The sequence below is a fragment of the Salvelinus fontinalis genome, chromosome 19, assembly GCF_029448725.1.
Source record: "Salvelinus fontinalis isolate EN_2023a chromosome 19, ASM2944872v1, whole genome shotgun sequence".
NCBI lineage: Eukaryota > Metazoa > Chordata > Actinopteri > Salmoniformes > Salmonidae > Salvelinus > Salvelinus fontinalis.
Genome location: NC_074683.1, coordinates 24,195,453 through 24,215,198, shown reverse-complemented (window position 1 = coordinate 24,215,198; position 19,746 = coordinate 24,195,453). Strand labels below are relative to the sequence as shown.

The 19,746-nt window shown below is 40.4% G+C and overlaps 2 long non-coding RNA genes across 2 annotated transcripts; one reads left to right on the top strand and one right to left on the bottom strand.

Annotated features, from left to right (window-relative positions):
• Window positions 1-477: 477 nt before the first annotated feature.
• Window positions 478-2,873, bottom strand: LOC129816535 (uncharacterized). Its single transcript, XR_008753567.1, has 2 exons — window positions 2,785-2,873; window positions 478-2,575 (listed from the first exon to the last, which is right to left on the bottom strand). It is a non-coding gene; the product is annotated as an uncharacterized LOC129816535 (long non-coding RNA).
• Window positions 2,874-3,000: 127 nt separating this feature from the next.
• LOC129816536 (uncharacterized) lies at window positions 3,001-6,566 on the top strand. The gene is made up of 3 exons (XR_008753568.1): window positions 3,001-3,525; window positions 3,627-5,098; window positions 5,202-6,566. It is a non-coding gene; the product is annotated as an uncharacterized LOC129816536 (long non-coding RNA).
• The last annotated feature ends 13,180 nt before the right edge of the window (window positions 6,567-19,746 follow it).

The window sequence follows — 19,746 nt, the reverse complement described above, 5'->3', positions numbered from 1 at the left end:
TACTTTCTTACAAAACCTTTAAAGAGAGTTTGTGAAAACCACTCAGTCTTGGCTGTATGTAGAGCATATTTAACACGTATTGCAGTTTACAGAAGCCTCCTGTTGTACTTTGAATCGCCACTCAGCCCTGTTACATCATGATGTGATGGCTCTCTAACATGTTTATAATCCACATAGTGTGAATATTGTTTTCCCTAAAGTTATTAACCCCCTAAACCGAAATATGAAATTACCTTGATGATCTTTCTTACCCCCTATTACTTTTGAGTTCTAATCTCCCGCGTAAGGCTTACTAGTTATGTCGAAATGTTAGGAAGCCCTGTTGGTTGTAACAAAAACCAAACATAAAAAATACATTTGACCCCCAGCTTTTCACATACTGGGTCATTTTAATTTAGCCTGTTGTATGTCTCCAGCCCCTTGGAGGCTTGGTGCATCTACATAGAAAAAGTACCAAATTCAACCATTGGGTGGATGGGAACTAAAATAATGGCAGGGCATGTAGTCATGTTAAGATTTTCATTGTTTTCTTGTCAGAGTTTTATGCTTTTGCATATGTCTGTGCATTATAGGATGTCTTGATAGGTTTGAGGATCAAATCACGCCTATTGGTATTCGTGATCATTTATTGTTCCAGAAAAAAAAGACCCACAACTGTTCTGGGTTAAGTCCCTAGCTGTTTGCAGGGCTTGGTAGTGTATTAGCCTGGTATGAGGCACGATAAATAATCCAATTTAAGTAAAGTATAAAATAAACTGTATTATCCTAAATTGAGAAATGAATTTTTAAAAATCACATCAACAGCATAATCTTTCAAAATGTACCTGTTTTCCATATATAATGCCATGTATACTGATTGTATTACAACTTTTTGTGTTTTGTCTTAGTGATTGTTCTTTAGTAAATAGGAAACTCTACAGTGTGTTAGTCCGAGAAACATTATTTGTGATATTGTAACAAATGTTTTTAACGTTGGTAATTGTCTCAAATATATATCTTTGCATGTTTGAATTAAAGCTCCTTTAAAATGTTTTCATCACGGCCTGGTAAACACATTCTTGTAAGTTGTCTACGCTGACATTTCTGGGTATGTCTCGCATGTAACATACTAATACTAAAGATTCTAATCATTTTTATATTACTTTTTATAATAATACAAATCTGTCAACCAAATATATTTCTGAAAACCCCTTTTTGCATCTTCAATAGTTGTCACATTGTGTTTTACAGATACCCTGTCTATAAAAATCTAAGACCTATCAACACTCAGGAGTCAATGTCCTATCTTTTGTCTTTTTCATAGCCTGACAGAGAGAGAGAGAGTAATATTACACACTTAAATAATAGCTCATCATTCACACACATACAGCCCTGTCTTCATAGTTGTTCATAGTTTATTATCATCGTTTGATCATAGTTTTGTCATAGCTTCTAATTATCGTTTCTAATCACAGATTGAATATATTTTGCCATGGTTTCTAATCATACTTTCTGGTCTGAGAGGTCTGATTTAATAAGCGGTTCAAGTAGACCCTAAGGGGGCAGCAGCTATTGTTTACAAACAGTATGAATAAAAACAATGTTTCATTGTATAAATAGCCTTCATTTTTAAAAACATACCTGTAAATGCCTAGAATTAATACCAATCATTCTTAGATAATATATATATATATATATATATATATATATATATATATATATATATATATATATATATATATATATATATATATACAAACATAACCTCTAATATTCAACACCCCTTCAAAAAAGTTCCATGAGGAAGGAAAGATTCACCGTCTATCGTTTTATCTGTCCTGGGGTGCTGGCTTCTGTTTGGAGTTAGGTTAAGGCCTTCAGTACAAGCCCGCAGAATTGTCTCTGTTTCATCTGCTCTTCCGTAGTCGGGTGGGGGGGATTTACGCCGAAAATAGTGTATTAGTGAATGGGCCACGTAAAGGACCTGACGCAGTTTGCTTCTGAGAATCCCCGTCTAACTCTGTCGGTTCCCAATCCATTATGCCCTGTAGCCTCTGGGTATCATACAAACGTTAGATAATGTTAACCTGTATTTATACGAAATAGATACATTTTAACTTATAAGAATACGTCCATTTAACATATGGCCTAAAAAATATATTTAAAAAACAAATTATAATGATAATTATTGTCCTTCTGTTTCTGAATATCTGTAAAAATCGTTGTCTTCCTGTTTTAGAATAGCATGACTGAATGTTGTTTCAGTCTCGGAGTTTTCCTTAACCTGTTTTCTGGCCATTACAAACAACCGCAAATCAGAGACCTCCGAAATGTCCTTTGAAGCGGGGAAATCGTCCGAATTCAATGTTTTACTCTTCATGTTCCGGGGGTACCCCCCTTCCGTTTCGATCATGTCCTCCAGGGTTGTATGATTTTCGATTTCGGGTGTACATTTTAGCATAAAAAATATATACAGTTTACATATAGATATCTCGTAAAAGTCTGTGTCCACCCGTTGCTCTTCGGAATTCCTTTCTAATGAAGGCGGATCCATATCCTTTATCCCCGGGATGCAGATGGCTTAATGTTGCATATCCTGCGAACGTTTTAAATTACATGAATATGTACATTTGACTTAAATAAAATAATCATTGTTGTCATCGGTTAAAACCCCTATAACTCCTGTTTAATATTACTATAACATTCACAATGTTCAAACAAGTCCCCGCATCCTAAATCTAATATACAGCATATATATATATTTATATATATATATATATATATATATTTATTTCACGAACTAACCTATAGAAAGGTCCATTAGGAGGGTTTCCCAGATTATCTTTTTAACGGGTCAGTCCGATAACAATTCTGCTGTCCTGCATGTGTGTAACTGCGCTAAAACGAGGCTAACAGTAGGAAACTATCTGTTTCACTAGACTCGTTGAGAAGTTTGCGGCCTTGGCTCAAAAGTCGTGATAGTACGGAATGAGTTTACATAGCCTGGGGGGGTGACGTTTTTTTTTTTTTTAGGACTAGACCCCAGCTATATTTAACTCCTAAGTTATTTGGTTCAAACAAAGGGATTGGTGTGGCTAAACATTAGGTACCTTTTGATATTCTAAAATCTCCGGGGGGCTGGCATCTAGATGCTGGGGTGGGGAGGTCTCGACATCGCTGGGCTGATTGACTTTTTAAAACCCTACAGCATCTGTTTTAGACCCTAAAACATAAATTATGTTTTGACATGTTGTTAATGATTCGTAAGTGGCCGTAAGACAAAGACACACTTTTTTGTTTGGGGGTCGGCCTCTGTTTTGACGTATATTGTAAAGAGAGAGAGAGAGAGAGCCTTGAGCGCAGACGCCTGGCCATTTCTGAACACACACCCCGCCCCGTTTTCTTTGTTTTGAAACACACACATACGCATACACTCCAGCACACGCACGCACACACACACGCGCGCACATGGCTTTTTCTGCAAGTTTTTTTCTCCGGGGGCATGCTTGGTGATAGAAGTTAAGGACTTATTCCTATCGTTAGAAGGTGAGATACAATTTTAAAACCATTTATTTAATTCAAAATATTTAGTACATACAATTTATAGCCGTTCATAATTAATGTATTTTACTATGCCTTTCTTACAGATATAGGTCCTGGTTAGCCCCTGACCATTATCCGATCGCTAAGACGCTTGCACACTCCCTCAAAGCTCCGTAAGTTTTCCCTCCATGGGTAGATAATCCGTCCGTCATGTAAATCCTGGGGTATGCACCCAGCTTTAATGAATAAGATGGGTAGAAAAGGAATCTGTTTAAGTCATAAGTAAAGGCCTTTCAGAAAGAGGCTGTCATGATTGACTGTGGCCCATATTTAACACGTATTGCATGTTACCTAAGACTATTGTTGTACATTGAATATCCACTAGCAGATTTGTGTAGCATGCATCTCCACTATATCGGTCATGTTCCTGTGGTCTTTTTAAAAGTCAATAAACATGTGTGTAAAATGTACACTTTTGTTTCACTGTAGATTGTTTAAGCCCACCTAGAAACACCTGATTTATCCCACAGCATCAATGAATAAGCTGCGTATAAAATTATTCTGTTTAAGTCATAAGTAAAGGCCTTTCATAAAGAGGCTGTCATGATTGACTGTGGCCCATATTTAACACGTATTGCTTGTTACAGAAGACCCCTGTTGTACATTGAATATCCAATAGCCGATTTTTGGAGCATCTCCACTATATCTGTCATGTTACTGTGGTCTTTTTAAAAGTCAATAAACATGTGTGTAAAATGTACACTTTTGTTTCACTGTAGATTGTTTAAGCCCACCTAGAAACACCTGATTTATCCCACAGCATCAATGAATAAGCTGCGTATAAAATTATTCTGTTTAAGTCATAAGTAAAGGCCTTTCATAAAGAGGCTGTCATGATTGACTGTGGCCCATATTTAACACGTATTGCTTGTTACAGAAGACCCCTGTTGTACATTGAATAGCCATCGTAGCGGTTGTCAATAGAGTTTGCCCCCACCCCTAACTAGAGAAAGTACGGTATGATTTCACATAGCACCGGGTTGACGTTTTTTTTTCGCGCTAAAAATCCTCCCAAAGGAATCTTTGACTCCTAAAGTATTTGGTTCAAACACATGGGATTGGGTGTGTCTAAACATTAGATACCTTTTGATATTCTAAAATCTCCGGGGGGCTAGCATCTAGATGCTGGGGTGGGGAGGTCTCGACATCGCTGGGCTGAATGACTTTTAGCCCACCTAAAAAATAGTTTTTGAAAGGACTTTGTGTTTAGGAGGCTTAAGACCCAATATTATTGTTGAGGGGGTAGGCATCTGTTTTGCAGGATAGTGTAAACCTTGGTTTCAAACGACCCACCAGGCATAGAGAGAGAGAGAGAGAGAGCCTTGAGCGCAGATGCAAGGGTATTTTTTTAACAAACACCCCGCCCCCTTTTTCTGTTTTTGAAACACACACACACACACAGCCACTACAGAAAACTCCCTCACGCACATACGCGCGCACATGGCTTTTTTCCGCAAGTTTTTTTCTCAGGGACAGACTGCGCTAAGAGTGAACAAACGCGAGAGTTCATAACGTGGTGAGATTCGGCTTTTAAAAACCCTTTATTTCATTCAAAATATTTAGTACATACATTTTATAGCCTTACATTCTTAAGGTATTTTACGAAGCCTTTCTTACAGATCCAGGGATCTGATGCAACCACCCCCCATTGTCAGTGTCCAGTTGGTCATCAAAATGCCGGGATCTCTTGCAAGGTTCATCAACACTTGGTAAGTTTTCACTCCAGGGGTAGATCCTACGTCGGGCCTTTTGGTCCTGGCTATGTCTCAAGAAAAGCCGAGGCCAGCGCCTTAACTGTTCGCGATTTTTGAAGAGAATGTCCAGCTTATTCATAAGTGTTATGAAAATTGGATAATCCACCCATTTAAAACTAAACACAGGAATAAAAAAGTTGACATCTTTGCTTGCTCTGGATTCTACTGGAGAATTGACAGACTTTGTAGCATTACACGCATCATAAACTTCACAGGCTAAAATTGTCACTTTGTTGTCAGGGCTATAGTCCATTGAAGCAATTCTTAAAGCCTTGAGATCACTGCGGCCGAGGACCTGTTCTTCCAACGCATAGCCTGGCACAGCTGTACCACTCAGGACCTGTTCAATTTTACAAAGAGCCAGCCTGATGTTTAGCCATTCTCTCATACCCAGAGCAGGAGAAAAACTCCCAGGTTTTGCCTGATAAACGGGTTTGGGGCCACTGGCGTTGAAGATCTTTACCGTAGAATCCTCCGGCTGGAATATGTAAGACATGTGGCCCTCACTCGTACCCAAAAATCCTTTAAAACATTCTGGAGCTTCACACAGAACTTCCTCAATGCTTTGGTCACTGGGTTCATGACAAGCCGCGCATAACATACCATAAATTGGCATATGTGTCATTTTTGTTTAATATTCAGGGGGTTTATCTTGTACAGTCTTAAACATACATTGTTCTGGGGCTTTATAAGGCTTCTGCAAAGCCAGCCTCTTTGAAATGTTCATTAACAACCCCCAACACTAGACATCCAGGAACAGGTTGACATGACACCTTGTCACTTACTCAACCCAAAAAGCCCCCCTAACCATCAGGATGTCCTGACCTGAAGCCCAAATATGGGCATGCCCCCCTTCTACACGCCATTGGGGCATCAATCACTACATAGGGTCATAAATCATGATCTTTTTTGATTTACGACGTTGACACCTGGTCACTTACCCCAAAGACCCCCACCTAACCATCAGGATGTCCTGACCGGAAGCCCAAATATGGGCATGCCTGCTACAACAGGACATAGGGTCATAAATCATTACATAGGGTCATAAATCAGGCTTGGGTCATAAATCATTACCGGTTGACCTGACAACTGGACCCTTACCCAAAGACCCCCACCTAACCACCAGGATGTCCTGACAGGCAGCCCCAAATATGTGCAGGCCTCCTACAACAGGACATAGGGGTCACATAGCGGTCACATAGGCTTACATAGGGTCATCCATCAAATTTTGACGTGTGACATCTACTTTAATCTCTCTAACAACTAGTGGAACACAGCAGAGTAATAATAATGAATTCATTTATTATCATTCTCTGTCCCTCATATTATTGAACGTGCACTTATTCTGCTTTATTGAGACAGATGGCAAGTCTGACCATAGCTCAAGCAGACACTAGTGCTCGTTCAGGATTTTCAACTTGTTCATTATCTGATTCTATACAGAAGATGTTTGTCTGATACCATTATACACCACAAGATGGCACCCTGTCCTTTACAGCCTCATTCCAGTTTCGTTCTCATAAAGAAATGTAAACCCTTTTTTGCCGTTGGTTGTAAGACAATCTACTGAGTCATCAACAGACATGTAGGTTCCATCCTAGCGAGTCATTCAGCATTAACTGAGAATATGACCTTTGTTGAAGAGAGAAGTGTTCAGTTTGTCATTGATTGGGCTAGGATGACAAACCTAGTCAATCTATTACAGACTCACGACCATAGCGTCACAGTGTTAAATTCCTGGAAGGAAGATCTATGACCGTCAATAAACTAAATCATAAAATCTAGATTTGTACCATCCCTGTCCAGCCTGACCAGTACTGTCAATAATGACAGTTTAACTACAGCTGAATAGATAAACATTAAATGCTACCTAATTTGCTCATAGACACATTTCAGGGAGAATACACAGCATTGTGTGTGCAAGACAGCGCTTTGTTGTCCCCTAACTTTTAAAAGACGAAAGACCAAATAAGTTAAAGTAGGATAACTTAAATGTTCAGCTGTGATAAAGTGTGTTTATAGTAGAGTCATTTAGTCAATAAAACAATATTCACTGTCTGAAAGAAAAACATTCTAAAGGATATTAATTCAAACATTAAACTACAGCAGTGGGTTGTTTTAACCGTATTACCATCGACACTCACATTTACCACTTTTCATTGAAAAAAAAACAGTCAAAGGGGGATCAAAAGTGTTTAAAAAAATCCTGAGCAGGATATGTGGGTTTACTGGGCCCTACTGTCAGGCATTGACAGCCCCCGTCACGCTGCCCCCTACAATGCCCGTATAATGATGTTTACGTCCCACTAATTCCCATAAAACCGTCTAACCTAGGGACAGGTGACTTGACACCTTCTAGGGTGTCCCCTGACATTTGACTGTGATTCATAGGATCCCTGGAACTGGGCATGTGGCTGTGTGCTAACGTCATATCTCGTCGTAGCCATGTCTCTCTGTGAGGCTAATTAACATGGTGCTAAAGGCCTCACACCTTCACTAAGGTAGGCATTTACACTCTACTCCCTCAGAGGTTAATACCAAGCAATGAAAGGGAGAGGGAGGTGGATATTGTCACAATTTTCAAGTACCAACAGGGACACACAGAAAATTAAAAGATTGGGAGCCAATAATTAGTACAAGATTAAGGAAACTCACTATAATGAGTCAATATCTTTTACTACTCATCTGAGTGTGCTTAGGAGATCAGGATCAAATCACATCAAATAGTCATGTAGAATGCAACTGAAAGGGAGTCCTCATGGGAGATTCCCTGATTTCAAGGTTTAACTGCTAACTCACAAAGCATTACATGGGCATGCTCCGACTTATCTCTCCGATTTGGTCCTGCCGTACATACCTACACGTACGCTACGGTCATAAGACGCAGGCCTCCTTATCGTCCCTAGAATTTGTAAAGAAACAGCTGGAGGCAGGGCTTTCTCCTATAGAGCTCCATTTTTATGGAATGGTCTGCCTATCCATGTGAGAGACGCAGACTTGGTCTCAACCTTTAAGTCTTTATTGAAGACTCATCACTTCAGTAGGTCCTATGATTGAGTGTAGTCTGGCCCAGAGGTGTGAAGGTGAACAGAAAGGCACTGGAGTGACGAACCTCCCTTGCTGTCTCTGCCTGGACGGTTCCACTCTCTCCACTGAGAATTTCTGCCTCTAACCCTTTTACGTGGGCTGAGTCACTGGCTTACTGGTGCTCTTCCATGCCGGCCCTAGGAGGGGTGCGTCACTTGAATGGGTGTAGTCACTGACGTGATCTTCCTGTCCGGGTTGGTGCCCCTCTCAGGTTTGCGCCGTGGGGGAGATCTTCGTGGGCTATATTCAGCCTTGTCTCAGGGTAGTTGGTGGTTTGAAGATAACCCTCTAGCGGTATGGGGGCTTTGGCAAAGTGGGTGAGATTATATCCTGCGTGGGTGAGGTTATATCCTGCCTGGTTGGCCCTGTCTGGGGGTATCGTCAGGCGGGGCCACAGTGTCTCTCAACCCCTCCTGTCTCAGCCTCCAGTATTTATGCTGCAATAGTTTATGTGTTGGGAGAATTTTTCCTGTCTTATCCGGTGTCCTGTGTGAATTTAAGTATGCTCCCTCTAATTCTCTCTCTCTCCCTCCCCTCCCAGAGGACCTGAGCCCAGGGACCATGGCTCAGGACTACCTTGCCTGATGACTCCTTGCTGTCCCCAGTCCACCTGGTCGTGCTGCTGCTCCAGTTTCAACTGTTCTGCCTGCGGCTATGGAACTCTGACTTGTTCATAGGACGTGCTACGTTGTCCCGGACCTACTGTTTTTGACACTCTCTCTCTACCGCACCTGCTGTTTCTTACTCTGAATGCTCGGGGATGAAAAGCCAACTGACATTTATTCCTGAGGTGCTGACCTGTTGCACCCTCTACAACCACTGTGATTATTATTATTTGGCCCTGCTGGTCATCTATGAACGTTTGAGGGACTCCAGATCCAGCCTAGCATCAGCATGTTGGGTTACAGCACTGTGGTAGAGGTATATCACTGTCCTTTAAGTCCTTCCCTGAAGTGGGTTTGGTCATCACTTTGTGTTATGTATTGTTGTGCATCCATCTCTCCCCCAGCTGTTGGTCGCTCGCTGTTTGACACGTCTGCCCAAGGGAAGGCTTACCTAATCGTTATTAGAGAGCACAACATTGCGATACACTCACACCAATACAAAACAATTAGCATTTCAAGGACACAAACGTTATGTGTTGACAGAAAAACAGATATACACACTCTCTCGCTCTCACTCACTGTAACACACACTGCCCTGCATCATGCAAACATCCCCAGGTTCAATGCAGGTTTGGGATCAATTTCATGTAAATTCTAGTAAATTCAGAGAGCACACAGAAATTCCAAACCATGAGAAAAATGTGTAATTGGAATTTGGTTTGCTTTCAGAATTGACTGCAATTAAAATGGCATTTACCCTAACCCTGGTTTAATAGGTATTCTGATATTGACAAAGGAACAAGTGTGCTTTCATCTTTTTTTTTTTTTTTTTTCATTTCACCTTTATTTAACCAGGTAGGCTAGTTGAGAACAAGTTCTCATTTACAACTGCGACCTGGCCAAGATAAAGCATACAGTGGGGAGAACAAGTATTTGATACACTGCCGATTTATTTTTTATTTTTTTTATTTTTTTACTTTTTTTAAAGAGTATACCTTTATTATTATTCCCAGCAAACCCTACCACCGATCCCCCAATTGGAGTAAACTGATAAACATTTCTGTTTTTACCTTCAATTTATACATCTTATACACATTTTACAGACACAGTCTACTTTATAATAGTTCTCTCTTGTTTGTTCTTAGTCCTTCCTCTATTTCTGTTGTCCATCCAGTTTGATTTCCACTTGTAACTGTGCTATTTCACAATAGCTCCGCACCTATACACATTTCACAGATCCCGTATGCCCTACATTGTTTATCTTGTTATTAGTCCCACCCTTCAGCTCCACTCAACCTTTCCCATCTATCTTCCAACATCATCCATTTCGGATTTTTATTTGCCATATATTTTTCAACTGTGCTATGATGCTTCACAAAATATTTGAATCTTCCTATTCTCATAGCTTCCACGGATTGTAAATTAAAAATAAACATTTTTGCTAAAATAATTATTATATTATTGATTGATTGACTATGGCTTTTCAAATCCCCCAGTATTGCTATCTGTAGCGTTAGTTCTACGCAAATGTTGCAATTCTTCAACCATTCCTGGACCTGCGACCAAAAACGAGCTACATGCGGACAATACCAAAATAAATGGTCTAATGACTCTGCCTCCTCACAGCAGAATCTACAGAGCTGAGAAGATTGTATCCCCCATATATATAACATTCTATTAGTTGCAAGAATTTTGTACAATAATTTAAATTGAAAAATTCGAAGTTTTGAATCCGGCGTTGTTTTGCGTATCAATTCATAAACCATGTGCCATGGAATGGGTACATCGAAAATCTCTTCCCAACTATTTTGCAATTTATATGGCACAGCTGTAAGTTTTTTGGTCCTTAAATGAAATTGGTATATGTTTTTATTTATCACACTTTTCTTTAACCATTTATGTTCTTTAATATAAGGCCGACATACAAGTTCCTTACTTTTATCCCCTTCCACCTGCCTCTTCCATTTTTGTGGTAATGCTGCAATTAATTGGTTGTAATTTTGGGTAGAGCAGACATTTCCATATGTCTGTGTTAGCTGCATGTGTGACATTACTCCACCAGTCCTATTTATGATATCATTCACAAAAATTATACCTTTTTTAAACATTTCTTCGATAAATAATTTTTTTTTATCAATTACTATATTTGAATTTAACCACAAGATTTGTTGTACTATTTGTTCCGTCCTTTCAGGTGGATTAAACTGAAATTGCAACCAACTTTCTAAGGCTTGTTTAAAAAATAAAGATATTTTGGAAATTATTTCCTTTTCAAGCAACCGAAAGTGAGCAGGTGTAATCTGAATAAAGGGAAAAAGGCCCTTCTTGAACATAGGATGAGACATTCGTACCAATCTACTAGAGAACCAGTTTGGATTTAAGTATAACTTTTGTATGACTGATGCCTTTAGTGAGAGGTCTAATGCTTTAATATTTAATAATTTCTGCCCTCCGAATTCATATTCGTTATATAAATAGGCCCTTTTAATTTTATCTGGCTTGCCGTTCCAAATAAAATTGAATATTTTTTGTTCATATAATTTAAAAAGCAGGTCACTAGGTGTAGGCAAAACCATAAGCAAATAGGTAAACTGTGATATGATTAAAGAGTTAATCAGGGTGATTTTCCCACAAATAGACAGGTATTTTCCTTTCCATGGTAGCAAGATCTTATCTATTTTTGCTAACTTTCTATAAAAATTTATTGGAGTGAGATCATTTCTTTCTTTTGGGATTTGTATACCGAGTATGTCCACATCACCGTCAGACCATTTAATTGGTAAACTACATGGCAATGTAAAATGTGTATTTTTTAGTGATCCAATACGTAATATGGTACATTTATCATAATTTGGTTTTAATCCAGAGAGGATAGCAAATGTATCTAGATCCTCTAAGAGGCCGTGGAGAGATTCTAGTTGTGGTTTTAAAAGAAAACATGAATCATCAGCGTACAATGACGCCTTAGTTTTTAGGCCCTGGATTTCTAATCCCTTAATATTAATGTTTGATCTAATTTTAACAGCTAACATTTCGATGGCAATAATAAATAGATATGCCGATAGTGGACAACCTTGTTTTACTCCTCTAGATAGTTTAAAACTTTCTGAGATGTAGCCATTATTTACTATTTTACACCTAGGGTTACTATACATAATTTTTACCCATTTTATAAGAGATTCCCCAAAATTGAAATATTCTAGGCATTTATATATAAACTCCAGTCGTACTTTATCAAAAGCCTTTTCAAAATCAGCTATGAAAACCAGGCCTGGTGTCCCCGATATTTCATAGTGTTCTATTGTTTCCAGTACTTGCCTTATATTATCTCCAATGTATCGTCCATGTAAAAAACCTGTCTGATTAGGATGAATAATATCTGACAAAACTTTTTTTATTCTATGCGCCAAGCATTTTGCTAGGATTTTTGCATCACAACACTGAAGTGTAAGAGGTCTCCAATTTTTTAAATGGACTGGATCTTTATATATACCACTTGGGTCCTGTTTCAGTAATAATGATATCACACCTTCTTGTTGCTTGTCTGATAATCTATCATTTATATAGGAGTGGTTAAAACAAGCTAATAATGGTCCTTTGAGTATATCAAAAAAATGTTTGTATACTTCCACTGGTATGCCATCCAGTCCTGGAGTTTTCCCATCCTTAAAGGCCCCAATTGCATCATGTAGTTCCTCCTCTGTAATTAGGCCTTCACATGAGTCTTTCTGTACAGATGTTAATTTTACATTATTATTAGGGAAAAAATCCATACAATTAGTTTCAGTTAGTGGAGATTGAGGAGACTGAAACGAAAACATATTCTTAAAGTACTTTACTCCTCTTTCAAAATATAATTTGGTGAATCATGCATGACTCCATCATTTGTAACAAGTTTTAATACGTTTTTTTTTGGTAGCATTTCTATATTGAAGATTGAAAAATAATTTGGTGCATTTTTCCCCATATTCCATCCAGTTCGCTTTATTTTTATAATATATTACACTGGATCTTTCTTGAATAAGTTCCTCCATTTCTTTTTGTTTTTCCTCTAACTTATTCTGTGCCTCTATGGTACCGTTTTTATTGTTATCTAACTGTACTGTTAGTCCTTCAATTTCCTTTGTTAATATGGACTCATTTGATCGAAATTGCTTTTGTTTTATAGATGAGTACTGAATTGCCGATTTTGCAGGTTTTCCTACTTACGAAGCATGTAGAGGTCTGTAATTTTTATCATAGGTACACTTCAACTGTGAGAGATGGAATCTAAAACAGAAATCCAGAAAATCACATTGTATGATTTTTAAGTAATTCATTTGCATTTTATTGCATGACATAAGTATTTGATCACCTACCAACCAGTAAGAATTCCGACTCTCACAGACCTGTTAGTTTTTCTTTAAGAAGCCCTCCTGTTCTCCACCCATTACCTGTATTAACTCCACTTGTTTGAACTCGTTACCTGTATAAAAGACACCTGTCCACACACTCAATCAAACAGACTCCAACCTCTCCACAATGGCCAAGACCAGTGGGATCAGAAATAGAAACAGTAAGGGCATGAGGTAGGTAAATTGGGTGGGTTGTTTACAGATGGACTATGTACAGCTGCAGCGATCGGTTAGCTGCTCAGATAGCAGATGTTTAAAGTTGGTGAGGGAAATAAAAGTCTCCGCGATTTTTGCAATTCATTCCAGTCACAGGCAGCAGAGAACTGGAAGGAAAGGCAGCCAAATGAGGTGTTGGCTTTTGGGATGATCAGTGAGATATACCTGCTGGAGCGCGTGCTACGGGTGGGTGTTGTTATCGTGACCAGTGAACTGAGATAAGGCGGAGCTTTACCTAGCATGGACTTATAGATGACCTGGAGCCAGTGGGTCTGGCGACGAATATGTAGCAAGGGCCAGCCGACTAGAGCATACAGGTCGCAGTGGTGGGTGGTATAAGGTGTTTTAGTAACAAAACGGATGGCACTATGATAAACTGCATCTAGTTTGCTGAGTAGAGTATTGGAAGCTATTTTGTAGATGACATCGCCGAAGTCGAGGATCGGTAGGATAGTCAGTTTTACTAGGGTAAGTTTGGCGGCATGAGTGAAGGAGGCTTTGTTGCAAAATAGAAAGCCGATTCTTGATTTGATTTTGGATTGGAGATGTTTAATATGAGTCTGGAAGGAGAGTTTACAGTCTAGCCAGACACCTAGGTATTTATAGATGTCCACATATTCTAGGTCGGAACCGTCCAGGGTGGTGATGCTAGTCGGGTGGGCGGGTGCAGGCAGCGAACGGTTGAAAAGCATGCATTTGGTTTTACTAGCGCTTAGGAGCAGTTGGAGGCCACGGAAGGAGTGTTGTATGGCATTGAAGCTCGTTTGGAGGTTAGATAGCACAGTGTCCAAGGAAGGGCCAGAAGTATACAGAATGGTGTCGTCTGTGTAGAGGTGGATCAGGGAATCGCCCGCAGCAAGAGCAACATCATTGATATATACAGAGAAAAGAGTCGGCCCGAGAATTGAACCCTGTGGTACCCCCATAGAGACTGCCAGAGGACCGGACAACATGCCCTCCGATTTGACACACTGAACTCTGTCTGCAAAGTAGTTGGTGAACCAGGCAAGGCAGTCATCAGAAAAACCGAGGCTACTGAGTCTGCCGATAAGAATATGGTGATTGACAGAGTCAAAAGCCTTGGCCAGGTTGATGAAGACGGCTGCACAGTACTGTCTTTTATCGATGGCGGTTATGATATCATTTAGTACCTTGAGCGTGGCTGAGGTGCACCCGTGACCGGCTCGGAAACCGGATTGCACAGCGGAGAAGGTACGGTGGGATTCGAGATGGTCAGTGATCTGTTTATTAACTTGGCTTTCGAAGACCTTAGATAGGCAGGGCAGGATGGATATAGGTCTGTAACAGTTTGGGTCCAGGGTGTCTCCCCCTTTGAAGAGGGGGATTACCGCGGGAGCTTTCCAATCCTTGGGGATCTCAGACGATATGAAAGAGCGGTTGAACAGGCTGGTAATAGGGGCTGCGACAATGGCGGCAGATAGTTTCAGAAATAGAGGGTCTAGATTGTCAAGCCCAGCTGATTTGTATGGGTCCAGGTTTTGCAGCTCTTTCAGAACATCTTCTATCTGGATTTGGGTAAAGGAGAAGCTGGGGACGCTTGGGCGAGTAGCTGCGGGGGGGGGGGCGGAGCTGTTGGCCGAGATTGGAGTAGCCAGGTGGAAGGCATGGCCAGCCGTTGAGAAATGCTTGTTGAAGTTTTCGATTATCATGGATTTATGGGTGGTGACTGTGTTACCTAGCCTAGGTGCAGTGGGCAGCTGGGAGGAGGTGCTCTTGTTCTCCATGGACTTTACAGTGTCCCAGAACTTTTTGGAGTTAGAGCTACAGGATGCAAATTTCTGCTTGAAAAAGCTAGCCTTTGCTTTCCTGACTGACTGCGTGCATTGGTTCCTGACTTCCCTGAACAGTTGCATATCGCGGGGACTATTCGATGTTATTGCAGTCCGCCACAGGATGTTTTTGGGCTGGTCGAGGGCAGTCAGGTCTGGAGTGAACCAAGGGCTATATCTGTTTGCATTTTTTGAACGGGGCATGCATATCTAAGATGGTGAGGAAGTTACTTTTAAAGAAGGACCAGGCATCCTCAACTGACGGGGTGAGGTCAATATCCTTCCAGGATACCCGGGCCAGGTCAATTAGAAAGGCCTGCTCACAGAAGTGTTTTAGGGAGCGTTTGACAGTGATGAGGGGTGGTCGTTTGACCGCGGACCCGTAGCGGATACAGGCAATGAGGCAGTGATCGCTGAGAACCTGATTGAAGACAGCAGAGGTGTATTTGGAGGTTAAGTTGGTCAGGATAATGTCTATGAGGGTGCCCATGTTTACGGATTTAGGGTTGTACCTGGTGGGTTCCTTGATGATTTGTGTGATATTGAGGGCATCTAGCTTAGATTGTAGGACTGCCGGGGTGTTAAGCATATCCCAGTTTAGGTCACCTAACAGAACAAACTCTGAAGCTAGATGGGGGGCGATCAATTCACAAATGGTGTCCAGGGCACAGCTGGGAGCTGAGGGGGGTCTATAACAGGCAGCAACAATGAGAGACTTATTTCTGGAGAGATTAATTTTTTTAATTAGAAGTTCGAACTGTTTGGGTATGGACCTGGAGAGTATGACATTACTTTGCAGGCTATCTCTGCAGTAGATTGCAACTCCTCCCCCTTTGGCAGTTCCATCTTGAAGAGGAGGGATGAGTTCCGTGTCATAAACACTTGTGTCTGTGCAACCGTCAATAGTCATGCAGGGTGTCATGCATACGCAGAGTTTCATGCATATGTAAGTGTTGTAATCATCAACTGTCTAGTGTGATTGCCCTGAAAAGAACAGCAACAGCAAATATAGGAAACTAGTGATGAAGAGGCCATTTAAAAGCGACTGGCCCACTGTGCTGTTCTGAGGCTCAGTATGAGATAGATTGTGGCCCTCTTTAGAGGACTCTTCAGACCCTGACGCAGTCTCAGCGATACTCATGCAAAACAAGGTTCCTACTTAATGGAGAATATGAGCATCGGCTATCAGGTGACTGCTCTCTCTCTCATTCCACCTCTCTCCTTTTTGGCATTTCTTTCTCTGCCTCTCATTTCATCTGCTGTATCTCTTTCTCTCTCTGTACAGCCTTCTATCTCCCCCTTTATCACTCTCATGTGAGGCTTTAACTTTATGTATGGTATCTCTCTGGAGTTACCTGTGGGAACAGTGGGAGTCATCAACACAGTTGAACAGGAAAGGTTCCTGTTGGCTAGCAGGGATTAAAATCAGATGGGCTAATTGGTTCAAAGCAGGGGGCAGATCAATGCTGCTGGTCAAGCCATCTGAGGCAGTACACTCATGGATTTTTCTGCCATTTAAATTCTTGGCTGGGCCGCCTAAGCATTATTCGCCTAAACATAAATCCAAACAGTGCAAAAATAAATATATATATATTTTTTAATTCATTTTCAGGATGGAAAAATGCTTTTTGTGTAAAATGAAATGACTTAAACCAGATATAAAGTATGTAGAAAAGATAATGGACCTATATATATTTTTTAAATAATATAATCTAGACAGTCGGGGAGAATAAAAATTCCAAAAACTTTTAATTTAGCAGTATTTATTTTGTTATTATGTTTGAGCAAAATAACACAGCAATAGACATGGAAAAATGCAAAGAATTGCTGGAAATTAGCTTTAAAACTTCTATATTTTCTCTACACCGCCAAAATGTTCTGTACAATTCAGCCGTGCTGACGGGCTGACCGTGCCTATTGCCACGACCCTGACAAGGCCACCGCCTAAGCCCTTTTTTGAGCCATGCCTCTAGGTTGGCTGTAGTTGATCCCTCAATCCAGATTACACTGTTGGCAAATCAATACAATGGTTTATTAGAGATATAAATCTTCCCACCTGTCTCTGAAGCTCATCTCTGAAATGTACTGTCCTTTCTACACTGAACAAAAATATATACCCAAGATGCAACAATTTCAAAGATTTTACTGAGTTGCAGTTCATATAAGCCAATCAGTCAATTGAAATAAATAAATTAGGCACTGATCTATGGATTTCACATGACTGGGAATACAGATATGCATCTGTTGGTCACAGATGCCTTAAAAAAAAGGTAGGGCGTGGATGAGAAAACCAGTCAGTATCTGGTGTGACCACTATTTGCCTCATGCAGCGCGACACATCTCCTTCGTAGTTGATCAAGCTGTTGATTGTGGCCTGTGGAATGTGATCCCACTCCTCTTCAATGGCCGTGCGAAGTTGCTGGATATTGGTGGGAACTGGAACACGCTGTCATACATGTCGATCCAGAGCATCCCAAACCGGCTCAATGGGTGACATGTCTGGTGAGAATGCAGGCCATGGAAGAACTAGTACATTTCCAGCTTCCAGGAATTGCATTATCATGCTGAAACATGAAGTGATGGCGGTGGATGAATGGGACGACAATGGGCCTCAGTATCTTGTCACGGTATCTCTGTGCATTCAAATTGCCATCGATAAAATGCAATTGTGTTCGTTGTCCGTAGCTTATGCCTGCCCATACCATAACCCCACTGCCGCCATAGGGCATTCTGTTCACAGTGTTGACATCAGCTAACCGCTCTCCCACACAACTCCATTCATTCTGTCTGCCATCTACCCGGTACAATTGAAACCGTGATTCATCTGTGAAGAGCTCACTTCCCCAGCGTGCCAGTGGCCATCGAAGGTGAGCATTTGCCCACTGATGTCAGTTACGATCCCGAACTGCAGTCAGGTCAAGACCCTAGTGAGGACGACGATGAGCTTCCCTGAGACTGTTTCTGACAGTTTGGGCAGAAATTCTTTGGTTGTGCAAACCCAGAGTTTCATCAACTGTCCGGGTGGTTGGTCTCAGAAAAATACACTTTTTCTGCATATGGAACATTTCTGGGAACTTTTATTTCCGCTCATGAAACATGGGACCAACACTTTACATGTTGCGTTTATATTTTTGTTCGGTATAATATGGTCGATACAACATAGAATCACTGCTCAGGGAACCTAGAACACAGTAAGGATAAATTAAGCTGAAGTCTAACCGCAAAAGCTTTTGTTTTTCCATCATAGAGCATAGTGACTCTGTCAGAAGCAGGATGTTATAGGATGTAATAAGAATTCATAACCATGTTATAAGCAATCATAACTACTAATTAACATAGACTAAACAGACAGCATGGAGAATTTACATGTGGTTGTGTTTTACATGTTCCAAGGCGGGTGTCTGGGTCTCCTTGAGTGTTCTGCCCTATTTTCTATCCATGGTCAATCGATCAGGTACAGCAAATCCACAGCCTCTCTGGAATATTGTCTCCAAGTGAAACTCGATACACCGACCCACACTTTCAGCTTTCACACTTACATACGGAAACCTCCCCCAGCAATCACAGTCATTCTCTGTCGTCAAACTAACGAAGACTGAAAAATTACACTTAAATATCATTAAATGTACACAGACAACACTGACATTCATGTAGCTTCAGTTAGGTTAGATAAGAAGAGGCCAATGAGACTAACACCCTTGCTTTTCTTAAGATAACCCTAGCCCTTGTCTTTGCTGATAGCTACTTTATTGAGGAAAAACTGTAAGCTACTTGTACTATGACTGTGATATGTGGCTGTCTCCCCTAGCTATCTTAAGATGAATGCACTAACTGTAAGTTGCTCTGGATAAGAGCGATTGCTAAGTGACAAAATGTAAATGTTGATGACACATTTTCATTCAAAAAATATTCATTGATTTCATTCTCAAGATCTCAGATTGAAAAGATTAGTAAATAGATACACACACAGATATGTGACATCAGGGTTGGGTAGGTTACTTTCTAAGTGTAATCCGTTAGTTACTAGTTACCTGTCCAAAACTTTAGTCAGAAACGGAACTTTTGTATTACCCAAACTCAGTAATGTAATCTGATTACATTGTGTTACTTTTAGATTACTTTCCCCTTAAGAGGCATTAGAAGAAGACAAAAATGTGTGTTACCAATTGATAGACATCTATTGCAGGAAAAATCTATTTTGGATGTTATGGATGTTAAATTTTACTTTATGGGTTTGTTATGTAGGCTTCTTCTAACCCATCACTTTCTACTACATATGATTCAATTATATCTTTACATTAAAAACCAAAGTCTATCA